Source organism: Gopherus flavomarginatus, chromosome 9 (genome assembly GCF_025201925.1).
Source record: "Gopherus flavomarginatus isolate rGopFla2 chromosome 9, rGopFla2.mat.asm, whole genome shotgun sequence".
Lineage (NCBI taxonomy): Eukaryota > Metazoa > Chordata > Testudines > Testudinidae > Gopherus > Gopherus flavomarginatus.
The window spans coordinates 81,206,707-81,227,126 of NC_066625.1; the positions used below are offsets into that span (position 1 = coordinate 81,206,707).

The following is a 20,420-nucleotide window of genomic DNA, read 5'->3' on the forward strand; positions in this document are numbered from 1 at the left end:
TTCTTGTATTTGTACATGGAAATCACTGGATTGAATTTTTCATGAATTTTGATGGCTCGGTGGGATGCTTCTCACAACTAGAAACCTGCTATTAGAGCTGGGTTGCTTAGCTGCCGTTGGTTACATAACCCATGTTACTCAGCATAACCACTTGTCTTCTAGTGCCTGTGCCACACCTGTAGATTTATGAGTCTGTTACTGGGTAGAATGAACACTCACGCAACAGACCTAATAGCTGTAGATCCCAAGGTTCTTGGCTCAACGCCTGCTGCCTTAAAACCTGGCCAGGGGTATGATGTGAAAGGTAAATCATATCGAATTTTTTCTGTTCCCTGATTGGAGGAGAGCCAGGGGGTGAAAGAGGAGCATCTCACCACCAACTTTCATCCTGGGGGACAGTGATGCCTTTAGCCCCCAACCCGAGGGTGGCTGTGAATGGGAGGGAGGGCACAGAGAGGAGAATCTGAGCCTGCTTTGTGCAGCAGCACTTACTGGATTCCTCCCCACCACCTCCCTGCTCCACCTGCAAAGTTAATAGGCTGAGGCTGGCCCAAGATTGTGATTGCAAGGTTGTGAGTGCAACCTTGGGGCAGCCAGGGCCTCTATGCCCCCTGTGCTGGGCAGACAGGAGGCTGCAGATGTGGCTATCAGTAGCCTGCTCAGATCTGGCTTGCATGATTCCCTCCTCTGCTGGCTCTGAGTGTCTTAGGCTGGAGTAGGGGGCCTGGCTGGGAGAGCAGCTTCTCCTCCCCTCCATCCCTATCTCACCTTAGGGGATAGACGCAAGTGTAACAGATTTATGTTACCAATCTGCCTGAGGCATCAGGTGATCAGATTGAGGCTGCAGGATCAGGGGCCATTGGGTTGTAACACAAGTGTGGGTGGGGATGTATCACTTAGAAAAGTTAGATGCCTGCAAGTAACCAGGGTCTGATGAAATGCATCCTAGAATACTCAAGGAGTTAATAGAGGAGGTATCTGAGCCTCTAGCTATTATCTTTGGGAAATCATGGGAGACGGGGGAGATTCCAGAAGACTGGAAGGGGGCAAATATAGTGCCCATCTATAAAAAGGGAAATAAAAACAACCCAGGAAACTACAAACCAGTTAGTTTAACTTCTGTGCCAGGGAAGATAATGGAGCAGGTAACTAAAGAAATCATCCGCAAACACTTGGAAGGTAGTAAGGTGATAGAGAATAGCCAGCATGGATTTGTAAAGAACAAATCGTGTCAAACTAATCTGATAGTGTTCTTTGATAGGATAACGAGCCTTGTGGATAAGGGAGAAGCGGTGGATGTGATATACCTAGACTTTAGTAAGGCATTTGATACGGTCTCGCATGATATTCTTATAGATAAACTAGGAAAGTACAATTTAGATGGGGCTACTATAAGGTGGGTGCATAACTGGCTGGATAACCGTACTCAGAGAGTAGTTATTAATGGCTCCCAATCCTGCTGGAAAGGTATAACAAGTGGGATTCCGCAGGGGTCTGTTTTGGGACCGGCTCTGTTCAATATCTTCATCAACGATTTAGATGTTGGCATAGAAAGTACGCTTATTAAATTTGCGGACGATACCAAACTGGGAGGGATTGCAACTGCTTTGGAGGACAGGGTCAAAATTCAAAATGATCTGGACAAATTGGAGAAATGGTCTGAGGTAAACAGGATGAAGTTCAATAAAGACAAATGCAAAGTGCTCCACTTAGGCAGGAACAATCAGTTTCACACATACAGAATGGGAAGAGACTGTCTAGGAAGGAGTATGGCAGAAAGAGATCTAGGGGTCATAGTAGACCACAAACTTAATATGAGTCAACAGTGTGATACTGTTGCAAAAAAAGAAAACGTGATTCTGGGATGCATTAACAGGTGTGTTGTAAACAAGACATGAGAAGTCATTCTTCCGCTTTACTCTGCGCTGGTTAGGCCTCAGCTGGAGTATTGTGTCCAGTTCTGGGCACCGCATTTCAAGAAAGATGTGGAGAAATTGGAGAGGGTCCAGAGAAGAGCAACGAGAATGATTAAAGGTCTTGAGAACATGACCTATGAAGGAAGGCTGAAGGAATTGGGTTTGTTTAGTTTGGAAAGAGAAGACTGAGAGGGGACATGATAGCAGTTTTCAGGTATCTAAAAGGGTGTCATCAGGAGGAGGGAGAAAACTTGTTCACCTTAGCCTCCAATGATAGAACAAGAAGCAATGGGCTTAAACTGCAGCAAGGGAGATTTAGGTTGGACATTAGGAAAAAGTTCCTAACTGTCAGGGTAGTTAAACACTGGAATAGATTGCCTAGGGAAGTTGTGGAATCTCCATCTCTGGAGATATTTAAGAGTAGGTTAGATAAATGTCTATTAGGGATGGTCTAGACAGTATTTGGTCCTGCCATGAGGGCAGGGGACTGGACTCGATGACCTCTCGAGGTCCCTTCCAGTCCTAGAGTCTATGAGTCTATGAGTCTATGAGGATGGAGGTGGATGGTACAAAGGAGCAGTAGGAATGGGGGTGAGATTGAAGGGCACAGGGTAAGGGGGATAGGCATAAAGAAGCAGCAGTGGTGTGGGGGGCAGGCAGAAAGTGGGAGACATGGGAGCAAGGGTGCAGCTATAGGGGTACAGATGTTAAGAATGACCTAGGCATGGGGACAGCTATGAGGGGGATTTGGGGAGAGGGAAAAGGAGATGGCAGGAGTTTGGAGAGAGGAACAAGACTGGGCGAGGGGCTGTTTGGAGAAGGGGTGAGGGGCTTGGAGTGAGCAGGAGAGAATGAGGCAAGTTTGGAAGAGGAGCGACTGAGGGGGTGGGGATTAGGGACTAGGATTTGGGGTGAGAAGAATCTGGGGTGAGGGAAGTAACTTTAGGCTGGGGGATTATGGGAAATGGGAGTGTCTGGAAGAGTTTCACGTGGAAAGGAAAGCAGAGGCTAGTGGGTTGGAAACGCCACAGGCTGTGCAGGCTACTGCAGCTCCAGAAGGAAGCCAGTCCCAAGCCTGTGCTGCAGGAAGACTGGCAGGAGGAGGCCAAATTAAGTGTTGGGGTCTTGATTTTTATTTTTATCAGCCAGGAGGAAAGAACTCGTTTGTGAGCTTACCATTTGACTTCCGTGTGGGCAGCTCTACTGCAAGTGAGTTTGCAGGGCATGAACAAAAAAGGGGCATGGGCATAGCTAAGCCAATTCATTTAGCAAGTCTAATGAATGTTTGCAGACAGGCTTTGGCGGTATCTGCCGAGCCCTTTGAGGGATGTCTCATAAAATGTAGGTCATCTGGATAATTAAGTGGCTGATTTGCAGGTGCAACCAGGCACTTAGCTGTCTACATGACGTGAATTTGTTAGCAAAAATAATTGTGGCCACTGTTTAATAATCTGACCCAATGGATGCTAAGACAAAGAATAATATTTGCAGTGGTTATGGGTTCCTCTGGCATAGACTAAGAAGTACGTGCGGAATAAAATCAAATGATATGGTAATGTAAGAATGCACCGTTGATATGTGTAAGTTGCAGAGGGCTACTTGTGAACAGTTTACCGAAAGAGGCACCATCTGGAGCCACATCACTCACTTCCTGCTGCGGCTGCATGTTGTTATATCCAATATAAAGTTGCGAGAGAATATCTTCTCCCTGACAACATCCTGCCTTAGGCTCTAAAAAGAGAGAGCCCCCTGCTGGAGCAAACCTATCCCAGCATTCAAAGACCCAACACCTCTACTTAATAATCTGTTAATTTGCATTGTTGTAACAACTACAGACCCCAACCTTCCTGTGCTAGGCACTGTACGAACTAATAACAAAGAGATGGTGCCTTGTCTGATGAGCTTATGCTCTAGAGACAACAGTTGGATACAACAAACAGGTGTGGGGAGCTTGGGGTAATGATGAGGCCATTGAAACAATGTGATAAGCTGTTAGATACTGTGGTGGCGCAGGGTTATAGAAACACCGAAGGTGACCAGACAGTGTTAGAATGAAGTAGCTGCATGTTGAGATTTCAGTAAGAGATGATCTCCCCACTGAAGAAAGTGGAACTGGGTAGCATGATCACCACACCCTGGGGAGGGCTCAGGTTTTAAAGCAATAAGACGCAGATTTCTCTAGAACTTGGGAAGAAGCTTTCTCAAATGTATGCGGCTGTTGAACTTTATTAATGGCAACAAGGCCAACTGCCTCTAACTATCTCTTTCTCACCCATGTGCAACACTGAAGGAGGCAATTGCCCGCACTCTGATCACCAAGATTCATGACCTGATTCTCCTCCCACTGCAATCAGTGGAGTTGCTCTTTATTTCTACCAGGGCAAGAGGAGAATCAGGCCCAAGTCTCCACATGGCAAAGGCAGGGAGAGAATGAATGGCATGAGGAACATTGTAACTTAATGGCAATAAGATATCAAGAAGTTAAGTCCTGATTTGCATTCATTTTTCACCCTTGTCTGTGTTTTCGGAATCTAAAAAATCACCTGTTTTGACAACAGCTACTGCACCTAGAGCTTAAGTGTTTATTAGATTGGGTTGCTGAATGTCCCTTGGGTACAATAATACTTAAATATCAAAGACAAGATCGAGGTTGCTCAGCCCAGTCATCCAGCATTATTCCTAGAAGAGACCTTGTAACTAACTCAAGGACTCTTCTCTCTTCATTCTGTTCATCCTTACATGTGGTTACTGTCAAGCAGCCAATGTCTTGGAGTCAGTGCATCTCTGATGGATGGGAGTTGGGGTGGGGGCAGAGTAGGGTGGAAAGTTTTCTTTTGTGTCTTGGATGAAACTGTGTGGATGAGGTATCTCTGGGTAGCAACAACAAGTGGTATTGCCTTAATGAGAAGGACATCAAGGGAAGATACTGTATTGCTGCTATGAATAGCAGTCACAGACTCTAGGAGGATAAAAGGCAAGTGAAGTTCACAGGGATTTATAGCACAAGAGAGAATATAGAGAATACAGAAACAAATGAACTGCTCATGCTCAACGCCGGAGTTCACTCAGGAAAATCTGCTGGGCCATCAAAGAACCACCATGGGGGGGAATAAGCAGCATAGCCTCTGAGGGCGTTTGTGAAGGAATAGATGTCAAAAAAATTATCTTCAGTTGATACAGGTGTGGGCAATCAGGATGGAATGAGCCAGACATGTCCTCAGCAAATTTCTACTGCCAGTTTTGGGGTTTTTTTAGGACAGACAAACCCATTCACATGAAATAGGATCCCACCTAAATCTTCACCCAAATCTGGATCAGAACTTGAATTCCTTAAGATTTGAAAAAAGTTGCCCAGTAGACAGAAAACTGAATGGGGACTCCGGAGACCTGGGTTCTATTCCCAGCTCAGCTGCTGACCTGATGAGTGATCTTGGACAAGTCACTTTGCATTTCTATGACTTGGTTTCCCCATCTGTAAAATGGGGATAATGATACTCAGAACTCCTTTGTAAACCACTTGGAGATCTACCAACGAAAAGTGCTATATAAGACTTAGGTATTACTAAATCACTTTCAGAGTTGTCTATGCTTTCAGATTCCATATGGGACCAGAATCAGGAGTCTTTCCAACATCCATTTGCAAATGTAACATACTGGCTAAGCTTGTCTTTGTTTCACTCTAGTGGCTGGACCACATAGGGGGGATATCAGCCTACTACTACTATCTAACTGGTTTAGTCCTTTAGTTCAGGAGGTAGAGACCACTGCTTTAGACATAGGGGCCTCAGATTAAGTTTCTGCTGACAGTCCAATCAGTGGGCCACTTCACAAGGTAGACAGAATCCAGGATCAAAGCAGGGAATAATCTTGATTGGATAAATACCTGGCTTTTAATATGTTTATCCAAACCAAACTTGTGAACACTCTGAGATTTTCTTTTCATCCTTGCTACCAAAGTTTACATGTTATGTATTCACATGTGAAAGATGATATTCACTATTATAGCAAGACATGTCCTGAGGACTGCACTACCAATATCCAAAAGTCATCTTAAACCAAACAATTAAAGGAGACCAAAGGTTTCCACTGTAATTCAACTCAAGGCCAAACAAGAGCCCACCTCTGCTAGGGGCCAGATTTCTGCTGATGGTCATTTCAGATGGATTCCCCTGCATTCACAAACTTTTAAAAGTGTGAGGAAGGATACATATAGCCATTTCCTCTAAACAATAAAACTAGTTTTCGAGTGTCATTGACAAAATTCAGCTTTCCCCGGTATGAAAGATGAGAGCATTTTGGAGTCAGTTTGCTATGGTGTTTTCCTGGGTTTCTTCTTAAACCATCTCTGAGTGAGTGCCTGTTTTGCTCTCCTTTATTCTACATACATCTGGGAGAAACATACAGCAGCAACAGTGGCAGCTAATATTAGAATGCAAATGAGCTGATTGTGAAGCAATGCACAGATCTAATTTCTTTTGCCACCATCTCAGAATGATCAACAGTGAATTTCTCCCCCATTCCATCCATCGGGGGAGGGAGGAGGCAGTCAAATGACACGAACAACTGTCATTTCTGTAATGCTAGAGGGCTTTGTTTTGTGAGGGACACGATGAGAGCATGAGGAGAGAATCCCTGCTGACTCCTCTTAATGAAGCTTTTGTTTGTAAAATAGCTTTCCAAAGCATCTGCGCTGAATTCTCTTGAGAACCTGCCAAATACAGATATGAAGCCACAGTAGTTACTGTGTGGCCATATTATCATCCACTTCAACAGCATGCTTGACTCTTGTGGCTGTGGTAACCCATAACCAACGTTCCTATGGGAGAGTGACCACATTCACTCCAGATGTTGTTGTGTAATGGCATTGCTATCGCTGGTAATTCAAAGACAATCAGCTTTAAGTGGACGCTGGAGCGATGTATGGGTCTGATCCAATGTCCATTTGAAGTCAGTGGAGAGTTGTGTTCACACCAGTAGTCTCAGCTCTCACAAGACCTTATAATAACAAATCTCTGCCCAACATGAGTTACTCCTCAATAACAGAGCTTGTATATGTGCCCATCAGGAAGTTAACTGAGTGTCTGATAAACCAAAGGGAAGTGATTTGAATTTCAAACCTCCAAAGAGGCATTAGAAATAAAATCATGTCACAATCTTACTTTTCAGATCATACCAAGTATCTCAACTGGGTCCTTTTTAGATTGTCAAATTTCTATCTATTTCTATTTCTATTTCTTTTTTGTTAATGCCTAGGGTATTTCTAAAATTTAAAATATCAAGATTCAGGCAGGTCAGCTCAAACCATAACAGAGCAGAACCATCTAGGTTCCTTCTGCATCTTTGAATTCCCCAAGTGATATTGTATTATTGTGTTCTGAACCCCATGATCTGGGTGTCCCTGAGCTTCTGCTAGGACTGGACAATGGGGTGGATCACTTGTCGATTGCCCTGTTCTGTTCATTCCTTCTGAAGCACCTGGCACTGTCCACTGTCTGAAGACAGAATACTGGACTAGAAGGACCATTGGTCTGACCTAGCATGGCCATTCTTATGTTCTAATATTATCTGAAATTCACCACCATCAGGCAACTGTCAGGAGACCATATTGGATAGGCATAGACTTCGCCACAGTCTGGATTTTACTTCTGAGTTCTAAATTCAGCTCTGGCACTGACTTGATGACTTTGAGCAAATCACTTACACATTTTGCCTCAGTTTCTCCATCTGTTTTTAAAATAATGTCTAGTCATTTTTCCTTATCTATAATTCTGGATATGTGTGAGGATTACTTAGTTAACATTTGTACAGTCGTTTGAAAAAATTAAAGCATTGTAATAGGTGTTAAAGATACTATACCAAGTTGATGAAGACTTTAAAGTGATTTATAAATGGTAATAATTATTAGGTAGCGTTACCTACTGTCTTCAGAGATTAACATTGGAAAATAGTCAAGGATGAACACAAAAACGCAGTTTGGTTTAGATATGTCTCTGAATTTGTTTCCAACTTCTTGAACCCGATTGATTCCTGCGACAACTCCTCTGAAGTCAATGGAGCTACACTGGAAATTATGGCCCCTTAGGTCTATAAAACTGAGCCAGAAACTTCAGAAGAATAGGGCTTACTGTGCAATTTCTAGTATGTCCTTCCAATTGGGCTCAAAGTACTTGGAAATCAGCCTTTCTGTATTTCATTTCTGCACTCAGTCCCAGCATAAACTCAGAAGTGAAGAGGCAGCATGAAAATGGGGAAGAAAAGATAAAGGCACTTTGATTAATCCTCCAGAAAGGTTAAATGTGGCCTAGTGGGTAGCACACGGGAATAGGAGAGTTGGTTTTTATTCCTGGCTCCACAACTGGCTTGCTGGGTGACCTTGCGCAAGTCACTTTGCCTCTTTCCGGGATAATACTTCTTTGGAAAGCATTTTGAGCTCTACCGATGAATTAGGAAGCATTTGAGCTTAATTTTAGTTGTTGGTGGAGGTGATTCATATTTACGCAGACCCTGTTATATTGGCACCTCCCATTCAGAATCCTGTGGCTTCTGTAACTTTGTGACAACAACAATGGTTTGTCAAAAGAAGAGCTGTGAAATCAGCATGAAACCTGCCAGTCTGTGGAAATATTCAGAGCCACCTTTCCACACACAATCTCCACAAAGTTCCACTACACCCTTCCCGGTTCCCAGACTCCATATTTACTCAAGCGATGGGGAATGTTGCCCAGGCAGTTCTGGCAGTTACAAAAGCTGCCCTGGCAAATCTTGTCCCTAGGGGCCAAATCCATAAAGCGTGGCTCTATAAAGCGAGCATTTTGGCTTGTCTATTCCCAATGCAGGATAGCGTGAGAAGTCAGGAATGTAAGTGTCAGTGCTGGGTGTGGGCTCTTCCACTTTAGCTTCTCCTTGACAAAGTCATTCTCATTTGATTTCCAGGGGCAAACATTTCCAAAGTAGTGAACACAAGAGCTTGCTAAATATTAGCTTTCAAGGCTTTAAGTCACACAGTGTTTACTCTAGTTACCTCTTCTTGAAGTCTATATAAAGGGTCATGTTTGCTCAGGCATACTCGTAAGAGCTCCAAGACGTGGCTCTGTAAAGAGGTATGCAGTAGAGAATGTAAATATTGCTGGCTCTGCTGTCCTTAAAACTGGAAACCTTCCAATGAACCTATAGAAAGAGCTGGTGGTAGAAGTGCAGGGAAAAAGAGGTTATAAGAAGAGAGAGAGATAAAACTAAGAACACTGCCTGAAATGTATAATTTAGTGAAGGACCAAAGATTTTAAATATATGTATTTTCCTTATCTCATGGTTTTCACCAAAGCCCAGCAGGTTGTGCCCCCTCCCCTCAATTTCCATGTTCTGTTCCCAAGCATGTGCTACAAACCTCCTGGCTGCCTTTTCACTTGCTGGGTCTGGAGCAGTGGTTTCCAAGCTGTGGTGTGTGGAGCAATTGCTGGTGGTTTGTGGGGAGCTAGCCAGACAAATTGTGCTGGCTTTTCCTTCTTGTTTCCAGCTGTTACTGTGCAGCAAAAACTATACCACCAGCTTTCCTAATGTGACTAGTAAGTGACTGCTGAAGTTGCCCCAGGAGTGTGATATGCTCAGGGACGTGAAGGGAGGCAGGCTGCAGGGTGGTTACTCAGACCAGAGGCGCTCCATGCAGTCAGGAATGGGAGAGGAGATCTCAAGTAGAGCTGCTGTGAAAATAAGCTTTAAGTTAGTTGCCAATTATGGAAAATATTTAAAAAATGGGTTCAGGTCAACCCCAAAACATTTTTTAAAACATGTGGTGAATTGAAAAGTGTTTAAAATGGAGGGTGTCAAACAAAGCACTTCCTTTCGATGTTGAATATTCTTTTTCTTCATCGTTTTTAATTTTTTTTAAAGGAAATGTCAAAATGAAACATTGTTTGCATTGAAAATCAACATTTTTCATTTTGAAAATGGTAAAGTGAAATTTTTGATTTAACTGGAACAATTTGACCAAATGAACATGAATTTTTGAAACATTTTGATGTCGCTGAATTGGCATCGTTCGCCAGAAAGCTTTGGTCGAGGATTTCACCCTGCTCTGCCCTCAAAACAATCTCTCCAAGTTGTAGCCCAGAATATGAAAAGGTTTGAGTTAAAATCAAAACAAATAACTGATCAATAAATTCTCAAATTTACCCTCCTATCGGGATGAATATAGCTTGAGACTGAGAGATCCTTTCTTGGCTTCCCTTTCCCCAGGATAGAGGAATACATATCAGGATTCCTGGTTTCTATATTTTGTCCTGCACGCTCTTTCTTTCTATGTCCTTGAGTAAGTCACTCAGCCACTTTGTGCCTTGGTTTCCCCTTCTATGCAGTGGTTCTGTCAATATTTACCAAGCTCACATGGGTGAGTGAACTGTAATTAACTGATATTATGAATCCTTTAAATCCTTGGATGAAAGGCATCAAGTGCATATTAATAAGCATGTAATAACTATGTACCTCGCTTTTGGAATCATCTTTATGATTGCTCTTGTTTCCTAAGCCTCTGTTGTGTGTTTTATGGCACTAGATAAAAGAAGACAGTTATAGCTACAACTCTGGTGTTTTCAATTTAAGGAAACTAATGGGAATATCAAGCTTTATAACATGAGTGGTGGCATTTGTTGAACCACGTTTAAGAATCTATTCATGCTTCTGGGGCCTGTATCTTTACCTTTGTTTGAAAACTATGCAGGCATCACTGAGGAGACTGGAAGCAAATCTGTCCTCTTCTGGATGTATCCAAGACTGGTCTGAAGGATAAACATATGGAGTAATGGTGCCATCTGCTGGACAGAGTACACAAAAGTTTTAAAATTAAATGAAAACCAACTTTAATGTCCAGGTCTCCCATAGCCCTCACTTAGAAGGCTGTATAACTCGGGGGAATTGACCTATGCTTTGTAACCTTTAACCACTTAGACACTGGTTTGAATGCAGACCAAGCTGGCACTGATTGAAATCTCTTACCATCTGACTTCTGCTTTATGGTCTCTGTAAAATAAGATGGCGTCTCTGTCCTGTTCCTAACAGATAGGTGTCCACACCACAAAAACAACTGTCACAATTATCCCTCTTTTTGTTCTTCTGTACCTGGCTATATTTTATATGGCTCCCATTACCATAGTATCTAAGCACCTCTCATCCTGGAGAAAAACAAGTGCATGAGTCAAGGAAACATGCATGGAGTCATGACTTTGGCCTTGTCCATCCTTACTGATTGCCTACTGGGTTTTGGCACCTGGGCAGCTCAAGCATTTCAGTATCCACCCTTTTCCAGTTGCAGGATGATGCACACTTTCCTTTATTGTATGTATGTAGTTGGAGACTTCTAAGGAGATGGGGCCCCACCCAAAATACTGGATCTGAACACTCCTGAATCCAAACTGGTCTCACTCTTTATAGCAGGCAGAACAGAAATCCCAGCTCCAAACATTCTTGAATTCTCTAAGTTCTTCACCTGACTCTCACTTTTGCAGGCCTATCTCTGGAGCTGTAATGATTCCAAAAACAATGTATCAAGACTGTTGGGTCTGGAAGGATACTATTGCAAGGCCAGAGAGTAGGAGAATTTGATTTTCCTGTATGTAAGTAGATGAAATGACTCAAAACAATGTTAAGATAATGTCATGTACACAAAAGGAAGTGGAGAGTTTAGTCATAGACTAGGACCTTATTGTGCAATCCACACTGTGCAGTGGTACTGCAGTATAATTGCTGTATGAAATTGCACATGAGACCTGGCAATAGCTGGACATATTCCTTAGCTTTTGGGGGGTAAGCCTCTACTCATACTGTTTCTGTATCCAACATTTATCTCCTCTCCCTTGTCTCCAACAGAGGTTTTAGCCAGCATCTGGAGAATGCTGTAGGAGAAATTATCTGCAAATATAAATGTTTTTCTGGTCAATTCCTATTAAGTAAGACTCCTTATGTGCAAATTCTTCTTGTCTCCATGGAGCACAGAGCTGTATGTGCCAATGTTTCCTGAATGGGTCCAAGGAGAGGAATTGTGTGAAAACAGCAGCATAAGCCATATTTTTGCTCAGTGAACATATTGTGAGAAGGGGATATTTCACCCCAGGGAAAAATTGCATCAAGAAGATGCATTTGTCTGAAGTTTCATTCTGGATCAAGCCTGAGAATTCTTGTCTTCCAACAGAGAATACCCATGGTCACTTCATGTAGCTCAATTAGAAATGAGGCACGTTTTGTAACAACAAGGGCAAAAATAAATGAAGGCAATGGTAGCTCAGTTCCATCTTCTTGGTGCGCCTTAGCAGTTGAGAATTAAGAGTGCACCTACAGTTCGGGGCCTCCTGCTCCAGTGATGTCCTCAGAGACCAGCTTTTGTAATATGTTGTGATGCAGATTTGATGAACTCCATCTAGGCTCCTTCATGGCTTAACCCAGGGATCAGCAACCTTTGGCACGCGGTCCACCAGGGTAAGCACCTTGGTGGGCCAGGCCAGTTTGTTTACCTGCCGCTTCTGCAGGTTCAGCGGATTGTGGATCCCGCTGGCTGCGGTTCCCCGCTCCAGGCCAATGGGGGCTGCAGGAAACGGTGGTCAGCACATCCCTCAGCCTGCGCTGCTTCTTGCAGCCCCCATTGGCCTGGGACGGTGAACCGCAGCCAGTGGGAGCCACGATCGGCCAAACCTGTTGATGCGGCAGGTAAACAAACTGGTCTGGCCCACCAGGATGCTTACCCTGGCAGGCCGCATGCAAAGGTTGCCGATCCCTGGACTAAGGTCTGGTGTGAAAAAGGGGGCAAATGCTGGTACGGAGCTGAATTCAAATGAGCACCTTTGCAGATGTGGACCAGGGGCTTCCAATTGCAAGCGCTATTAAGAATGAGTAGAGACTGGAAATCACCAGTCAGCAAACTGTCGGGAAGTACTGTTCACTAGAGTGTTTCTAAATAAAATTTTGATTGAGGCAATGCAATGGGAAAATAATTAACTTTCCTCCTAGTCTGTTTTCCATTTACAGTCAGATTCCAACCCTTTACTCTTAACTTGCCCTCATGGCAAATATTTCATGTGCATAGGTATGGGAAATGCAAAGTCTTTGCAGTGTGCTGCATAGGAATGTTCACCCTTACCTAGTGATACTACAGTGGAATAAGGGAAGATACCATTATCATAACATACCAGTATGCACACTGCACATACACATTGCTTGCTTGGAACTATACTTATACAATTTACAGAAAGGGGTCGTTCTTTACAGTTTGTTACCAGATTCCTTCTTGGTCTGCAACATACACTATTTGACATTTGAGCTGACTTGAGTGGTTAGATAGGTCACATAGTATTCCTCATTGTCATAGACTGGCTGGCCCTTTAAGGGGAGTCAGGCCTCCCCTGTGATGGATGGACTACTCTCCCAGCCGCTCCTGATCAGTTTGGTTTCAAATGGCCCAATTCAGTTGCTAGACCCAGTTGGGAAGGGGTCATGGGATGCCTTCAAAGGGTGAGAGAGTTTGATTAGTGCATTGGGTTGAAGGGCTGCAAAAGGGCAGTTGGCTCCTCTGGTAACCCTGCAGACAGGTAACTTACAAGCGGATGGCCTTGAGGAGAGTTGCAGGAAGGAGGCTGTTTCCTCTGATTGGCCCTGGATGAAAGAAGACTCTTGGGCGGAAAGCCCTGAGAACTGGCGCTCTGCAGGAGAGTGGGAAAGAGCTGAGAGCTGAGCCCAGGGGGAGCAGAAGACCCTTTGGGTTTCTTGCACTTGGGCAAATTTTCCTCAGGAGACCGAGGCAGGGTGAATAATGCTGAGGCAAGCCAGAAGTGGGCACTGTGGATGCCACCTTCTTTTTCCTGAATGGATGAACGTGAGCTCTTGGATCTGCCAGATTGTCTTGGTACTCTTGCCGGAGAGATACTTTTGTGAGTTTTCCTGTTCCCAGCCATGGAGGAAATACTATGAAAACATCTTCCAATATACTGTATCTTTTGTATAGAAAGATTCTGAAGCAGCAAACAGAATGAACTGTCTCCTGTGCTAACTATGGCCACTGTGTGGCAGCAAACAGTTTATGTTTTTTCCTATTAGCACCACAGCTGAGTGATAGGGATTAATACAGTCCTAGATGCACAGAGTCCAAACTGTGGGCTGTTGAATTGTACACTTAAAAAACAAATTATGGTCATAGGAGCATAAAGATTGTCCCAGGCAAATATTAGTCTCCAGTGTCTGGGTGTAGCACCTATTTGACATGGCTGCTGTGGTAGGGAAATGCTGATGTGTCTGGAATAATTAGCTGTATTATTGTCCTTTGTTAAAGCCTCAGCTCCAGTCGAGAACATCCAGATTAATTCTATGCACTCCTGTTGATGAAGTCACAAGATAACCAGAGGGCCACAACATGAACTGAAAACATCATAGTGTTCGAGTTTCTAGGTTTCACTATAATCTAGTGCATCCAACGAAGTTGGTATTCACCCATGAAAGCTCGTGCTCCAATACATCTGTTAGTCTATAAGGTGCCATAGGACTCTGCTGCTTTTACAGATTCAGACTAAGATGGCTACCCCTCTGATACTTACAAATCTAGTGAGATCTTGTAATGAGGGTTTAGCTGGGGGAACTTCTGGAGGGGGAAGGACATAGAATCCAAGGAAAGGCAGACTCAACTGCTGAAGTAGAAAAGACTGAAAATTAGAGGCATAGCAGGAATGCAGTAAAAATAGTCATTTTAAATCAAGAGAAAGCACAGCCCCCTCAAACCACACCAAGTCCAGAGCCTCACCCAGAGATTCAGAAGCTTCTCAACTTTTTTTGGATTTCAAATTAGGCTGGAAATGTTACCAGAATGTATTTTGGGGGGTGGTGGGGGGTGGTGGTAGTATTTCCTGCCCCAATCTGGCATGCTAAAATTCAAATGATCTTTTCTAAGTGCATACAAATTTTATTTTTGACCCTCAAAACATTTTTGGTTTGAGTCCGAGTCCTGAGAGAGATTTACATTGGTTCTTTTATTTATGTGACAACCTGATCATAAAGAGATGCTGGGGAAAGTGTTTAAAGGAAATAAGAAATAAGAATTAAAGTTAAAAGCATGACCAAAAGTCAAGCTGATCCATAAGGCCTTTTACACTAGTCTCCATCAAATCACCCTCAATTATTATTATACTTCATTATTTGTATTCCAATAATGCTTAGAAGCCCAGAGACCAGGGCCCTATGTGCCAGGCACTATACAACACATAGTAAGAGACAGTCCCTGTCCAGAAGAGATTACAGTTTAATTAGAGAAGATGGACACTGGGTGGAAGAAAGGAAACTTTTAGTCCTATTTCACAGCTGGGGAAATTGAGGCACAGAGAGACTAAGGGTGAAACTTGCAAGAGCACCTAAGTGGAGGCAACAATGGAGCCTAAATCTGATTGACTTTCAATACGGCTTTATGCTCCTAAGTCACTTAGGGTACAATTTTCAAAAACCCTTTTAGGGATTTTAGGGACCACACATGAAATCTGCAGCACAGTCAGAAATTGAACCCCACCCCCAGAACCTAAATCACAAGACTGTCCTTCCTTTCCAAGGCCCACTTGTTCCCTGACACCTTCAAAGAACTAAAACTGAAGGGCAGTTGAGTAGAGATGATGGCCCTGGGGGTGTGGATCTAATTTCTGACTCTGCTGCAGATTTCACGTGTGGTCCCTAAAATCCTAAATTTCATATGTGGTCCCTGAACTGTGCTTGACCCAGGTAGTAGGGAAAGGTATTTTTTCCAGTGCCAGCCTATGTTCAACCACAATGGGCTTGAGTGAGTGTATGTAGGGGAGGAGCTGTGCTTGTTAGATAATCATCAAATATGGCACACAGCCAAAGGAAGCAGCAAAGACAGAGGCTTAAACAAAAAAGCCAGACAAAGTCTAAGAAGGAATGTGGTCATGCAGGTAGGCAGGAGCAGAATTCAGTAGCGGCATGAAGGTTAAGTTGGAGCAGAAGCGTGACTTGTACGTGGACTAAGGAGACACTGATAAAAACACTGAGGTATATTCAGATTGTGGCCATTTTCAATCAATGGCATAATTCAAGAATTTAGTCATTGGTTTGTTATTTACTTACCTTAAATAGGAAATGGCACTTTTTGCTTGTTTAACATCTCAACAAATGAAAAATATCTGCCATTCAGCCCATTGTTTCCCCTTAAATATGATAAAAGGGTGTTTATCTGAAACTAAGAGAATAAAGCCATAAAGTCGCGTTATGGCTGTTTGATGAAGCCTGTCGTTTGGTGTTGGTTGGCAGCAGTTCCCCTATACAGCCACATGACTCTTTAGTACCTTTGTTCTCTTTGTCTTTTCAAGTTAGTTAGAAATGATGTATTATAGATCGGACTTATTTATCTTATCAACAACTAGATGGAATAAAGTGGCTGACACCAATATTAAGCACTCAACCCCCAGTCATTTATTATAAAAAAAATAGTGCAAGCCAAAATGGATTTTTTTACCTCATGCTCTATAAATCTTAGTTGTGTTTTTCTTATTCTCTAGAAGAATAGGCCCCATTGCAAGGAGTCTTCTATCAAGATTAATACTTTTCTCCATCTGAGGCTGAGCACAAGACTCAAATGCTGACAGAACTCTCTGCAAAGTCTCACAAATAACTTTCCCGTTCTGCCAGCAGATGAATTTCCAGCCAGACCTTGCAAATAACATGTTATAACATGAGCTGTGCATCTGTGTGTTCATACAACCTTTTTAAAGAGTCAAAGATGGGCCAATTATCAGTAACATGAAGAGAATACCTGAGGTTTAGATGTTTTGATAAACCCTTCATGAAGGGTTTAAAGATCAGATTTTCAAAGACTGGTAAGGACAGTTACACTCACCTGGTTTGTGTGTACACAGTTATGCATGAAAATTGGATATTTATAGGCATGTGTAGCCAATTAGACACAACTACATGAAGAGTAATATGGCATGTGCATGCAAAATTTAGGGCATATGTGTTCCTTTCGAAATCTGTCTCTTTTGAAAGCCATCTGGTTGCATCAGAAGAATTTTCTCTCTCTTTCTGAGTTGTACGGGAGAAACACCAGGATCAGAGTGCTTCCTACTAACTTACTCCTTTTCAGGTCCCTGTTGTTGCCACTCCTCTCTTTCCTTTTGCTTGTGCTGTCACTGTTTCTCTCTGCCTGGTCTTTCTTGCTTCTAGTCTGCAAGTTGGTTGGCTTCCAAGTGCAGTTTTTCATTTCACTCATTAATCTTCAGCTTCTTCAATACCACCTGCTACTGAAATGGTGAACTCTGTCTGGGCGGAACATTGTTGCTGCTTCTGTCATTCTTTTCCCCACTCTCCTCTAGTAAGTCGTCCCTGAGATCTCACTTTTGCTGGTCCATTCTGGGCTCTGTGTTCAAGATCTGGTATCGCTGCTGTTGATCTAGGTGCTTCTCTTGAGCCCCCTCCCAGTTCTGGAACACACTTCTTTTCTGATCTTCAGAGAGTAGCAGTTCACCAGCTGGGCCTTTATCAGCTCTTGAGAGTTTATCTGTCTATCTCTGCATGAGCTGACTTTTCTAGAGTTGCTTATAATTCATCTTACCTATATCTTTCCCCCAAAAGACTACAGGTTACTTTTTTTCTCTCTCTTTTTGCTTTTTCCTACTACCATGCTTGCTTTTAGCACCATTGGCACTTACTGGAAATTCCCCATTGTCACTACCCCATCATGCTACCATCATATATGTCATAGTTACTGGGCTAACTACACCACGGATCCTCCCTCCTCTCTTTGAATGCACTTGGCTTGGGCCTCCAGGCCTGGTCTGAGACTGGGAAAATCTTGTGATTGCATCTCAAGAGGGATGACTGTTTTAGACCTGAGATATGAAAAGGGATGCACTCAAAAAGACCAGGAGGAGTCCGAGGTGGAGTTATCCTAGAAACGCCACCACATATGATATAATATAACTGCAGATGTTCTCAGAATCCATGTGAATTTCCAGCTGTTCTTGATGCAAAGTAATTTTCCCTGCAAGGTTTCCAGAAGAAACAGGTGTGTTCCAGAGGCCATAGCAAAATATGGACAGTTTCTGAGTAGCTCTGCATTGTGTTACAAATATTTTGCATACTTCTAATAATCATATCAATGTGTAGTTCCTTATGCTGGTTCAAAGTCCAAGCCTTCAGCCAAATCCTGCATGCCTTATAGACTCATAGACTCATAGACTCTAGGACTGGAAGGGACCTCGAGAGGTCATCGAGTCCAGTCCCCTGCCCTCATGGCAGGACCAAATACTGTCTAGACCATCCCTGATAGACATTTATCTAACCTACTCTTAAATATCTCCAGAGATGGAGATTCCACAACTTCCCTAGGCAATCTATACTCACATGGCAGAAGTGAGTGGGACTGTTCACCTCTTAGTGAAATAATGAATACTGCTCTTAATTAAAGCAATCCTTGTACAGAGTTAACTAACATGATCTGACCAACCTGTTCACAATGATTGGGGGAGGGGAGAAGGGACAGATTCTGCTCACATTCACAGGTGTAAAAACAGAGCAACTCTAATCTCGTGTAACTGAGCTGACAACTTGCCCCCCAACTCATCTTGGTAGCCTCAAATGTTTCTATGCAGTGCTATATCCGCATCAATCGAAAGCCAAATTAGAAGCAATGAAATTACATGACACATCCATCTGCCATTTCTAGTGCATGCCATATAATCTATGGCGTTTCATCACCAGAAGGAATTAATATTCTTCATAACAAGAATATGATATGGCACTTCTCTGGCAGTGAGAGATGGGGGGTTTAATGCTCATTTCAGATGGAGAACTAGAGGGTTGAAGGTGAAAGGGGCCCTCTATCAAATCCTGCCATTCTTTGGAAGCTTTGGGGGCAATATTTCATACACTTTCCTCTTTATGTACTTTAATAAATCATATGGAAGCATCAAACTCTGAGTAAAGAATAGTAGCAAAGGGGAAAAATTACCCAGATAGTGATCTGTCTTACTCCAAGCACGGAGGGTCCTTGTATCTGTGTGGCCACAATATTCTTTCTAAAGCTATTTTCCCTTCTCTTAAGGTTTACCCTTGATGTCTCCCCCCAAATAAAACGTATGACTCTTGTTGTAGGAAACAAACATTATTGGAAGTCCAGGATGTTTATCATTCTCTCAATAGTTTAAAAATAACTTTTCCAGTCACAATTAAGTTACAAGGGCTCTTCCTAACTGTGATAATTTTAGTCACAGAATAAAATTCTGGCACATTTTAAAGGACATTGTCTACTTAACAACAGATGATGTCGTAAACAAAAAATGATCTCACCTACATCACTAATATCCTTATTAAAAATGAAAGAAATTTGAAAATCCATCTTACTTGACCCTCTTCATTCTCTCTTTGCTCTCAGATTGGACAACAAAAATCAATGAAGTCAATTTCATTTTTGCTTGCTGTCCATATCTCATTTGGGTTCTTTTTGCTGGATGTTTGAGTTTCAGACTTTGGGAGGGTATGGGTATTTGTTTAAAACAATTGTCTTTTATTAGGATCTTTAAAAATGTGGAAACTTTCCTGTTGGTCTTAGGTTGCTTCCTTTATAAAATGTACATGTTCCAAATTTGTCAGAATCCATCTAAGCCAACTTTCCCAGGAAGACACTCTGCCACAAATCACATTTGCTATTTATTTGCATAGGGGTCTCAATTGGATTCACAACCAGTATGTATTAGGAGAAGTACTATACTGCATGTAGCTTGTCACATCTCAATACCCCCTCTCCCCCGCCCCAGGCATCTGCACAGCTTTCAGCATGGGGTTTAAAATAGAACAGTGTGAAATGTTCATAAACAGTGTGAAACAACGGTACAGGTTTCTGTTCTGTTTTCTCATGCACATGAATTAAAACATATATTGTTACCTCAGACCACTTGTATTCCCAGACTGAGAAAAAACAACTAAGCAAGTACAATACAAATAGACAGTCTCTGGAAAAGTAACTTGCCCTGTAATTTTGTACATCTGAACTGGAATATGAAATGGCAGCTGTGTCCCTGCAGCAGGCACTGAGACACCTCCTCATCTGAAAGTGTCATACTCCAGTAACAGAATGACAACATTCCTTCTGTTTCATAACTACATACAACACACATTCAGTTTCTTTGCAAACCTGTTACCCAAACCCCAGGCCAGGTTTGCCAAAATATTCATTCATGTTGATAAAACTACTCCAGAGTTCAAGTGATACAAAATGGGACAGTTTCATTGGCTTCACTCTGGTTTTGTGGGTTACTCAACTCTGAAAACTCCAAGAGCAACTCATTGGTTGCGAAGAATTTTTGGGCTTCAGGTGAAACATTCTGCATGATTTCCTGGGCAACCGAAGTGCCATGTTTTGCATAGTTCTTGTTTACCTCACTGAGTGAAATTCTGTGTGTTACACACACAGATACAGGGAGGTGTGATGTTAGGGAAAGGTGGCTTTCATCCATCTGCTTTCTGGGCTGACCAGAG

General features: G+C 42.7%; 1 protein-coding gene across 1 annotated transcript in view; it reads left to right on the forward strand.

Annotated features, from left to right (window-relative positions):
- The first annotated feature begins 224 nt into the window (after positions 1 to 224).
- MCTP2 (multiple C2 and transmembrane domain containing 2) overlaps positions 225 to 20,420 on the forward strand; it is a 194,061-nt gene continuing 173,865 nt past the window's right edge. Inside the window, exon 1 of the mRNA XM_050967171.1 lies at positions 225 to 304. The gene's annotated coding sequence lies outside the window, so the exon portion shown is untranslated. The remainder of the gene's footprint in view (positions 305 to 20,420) is intronic.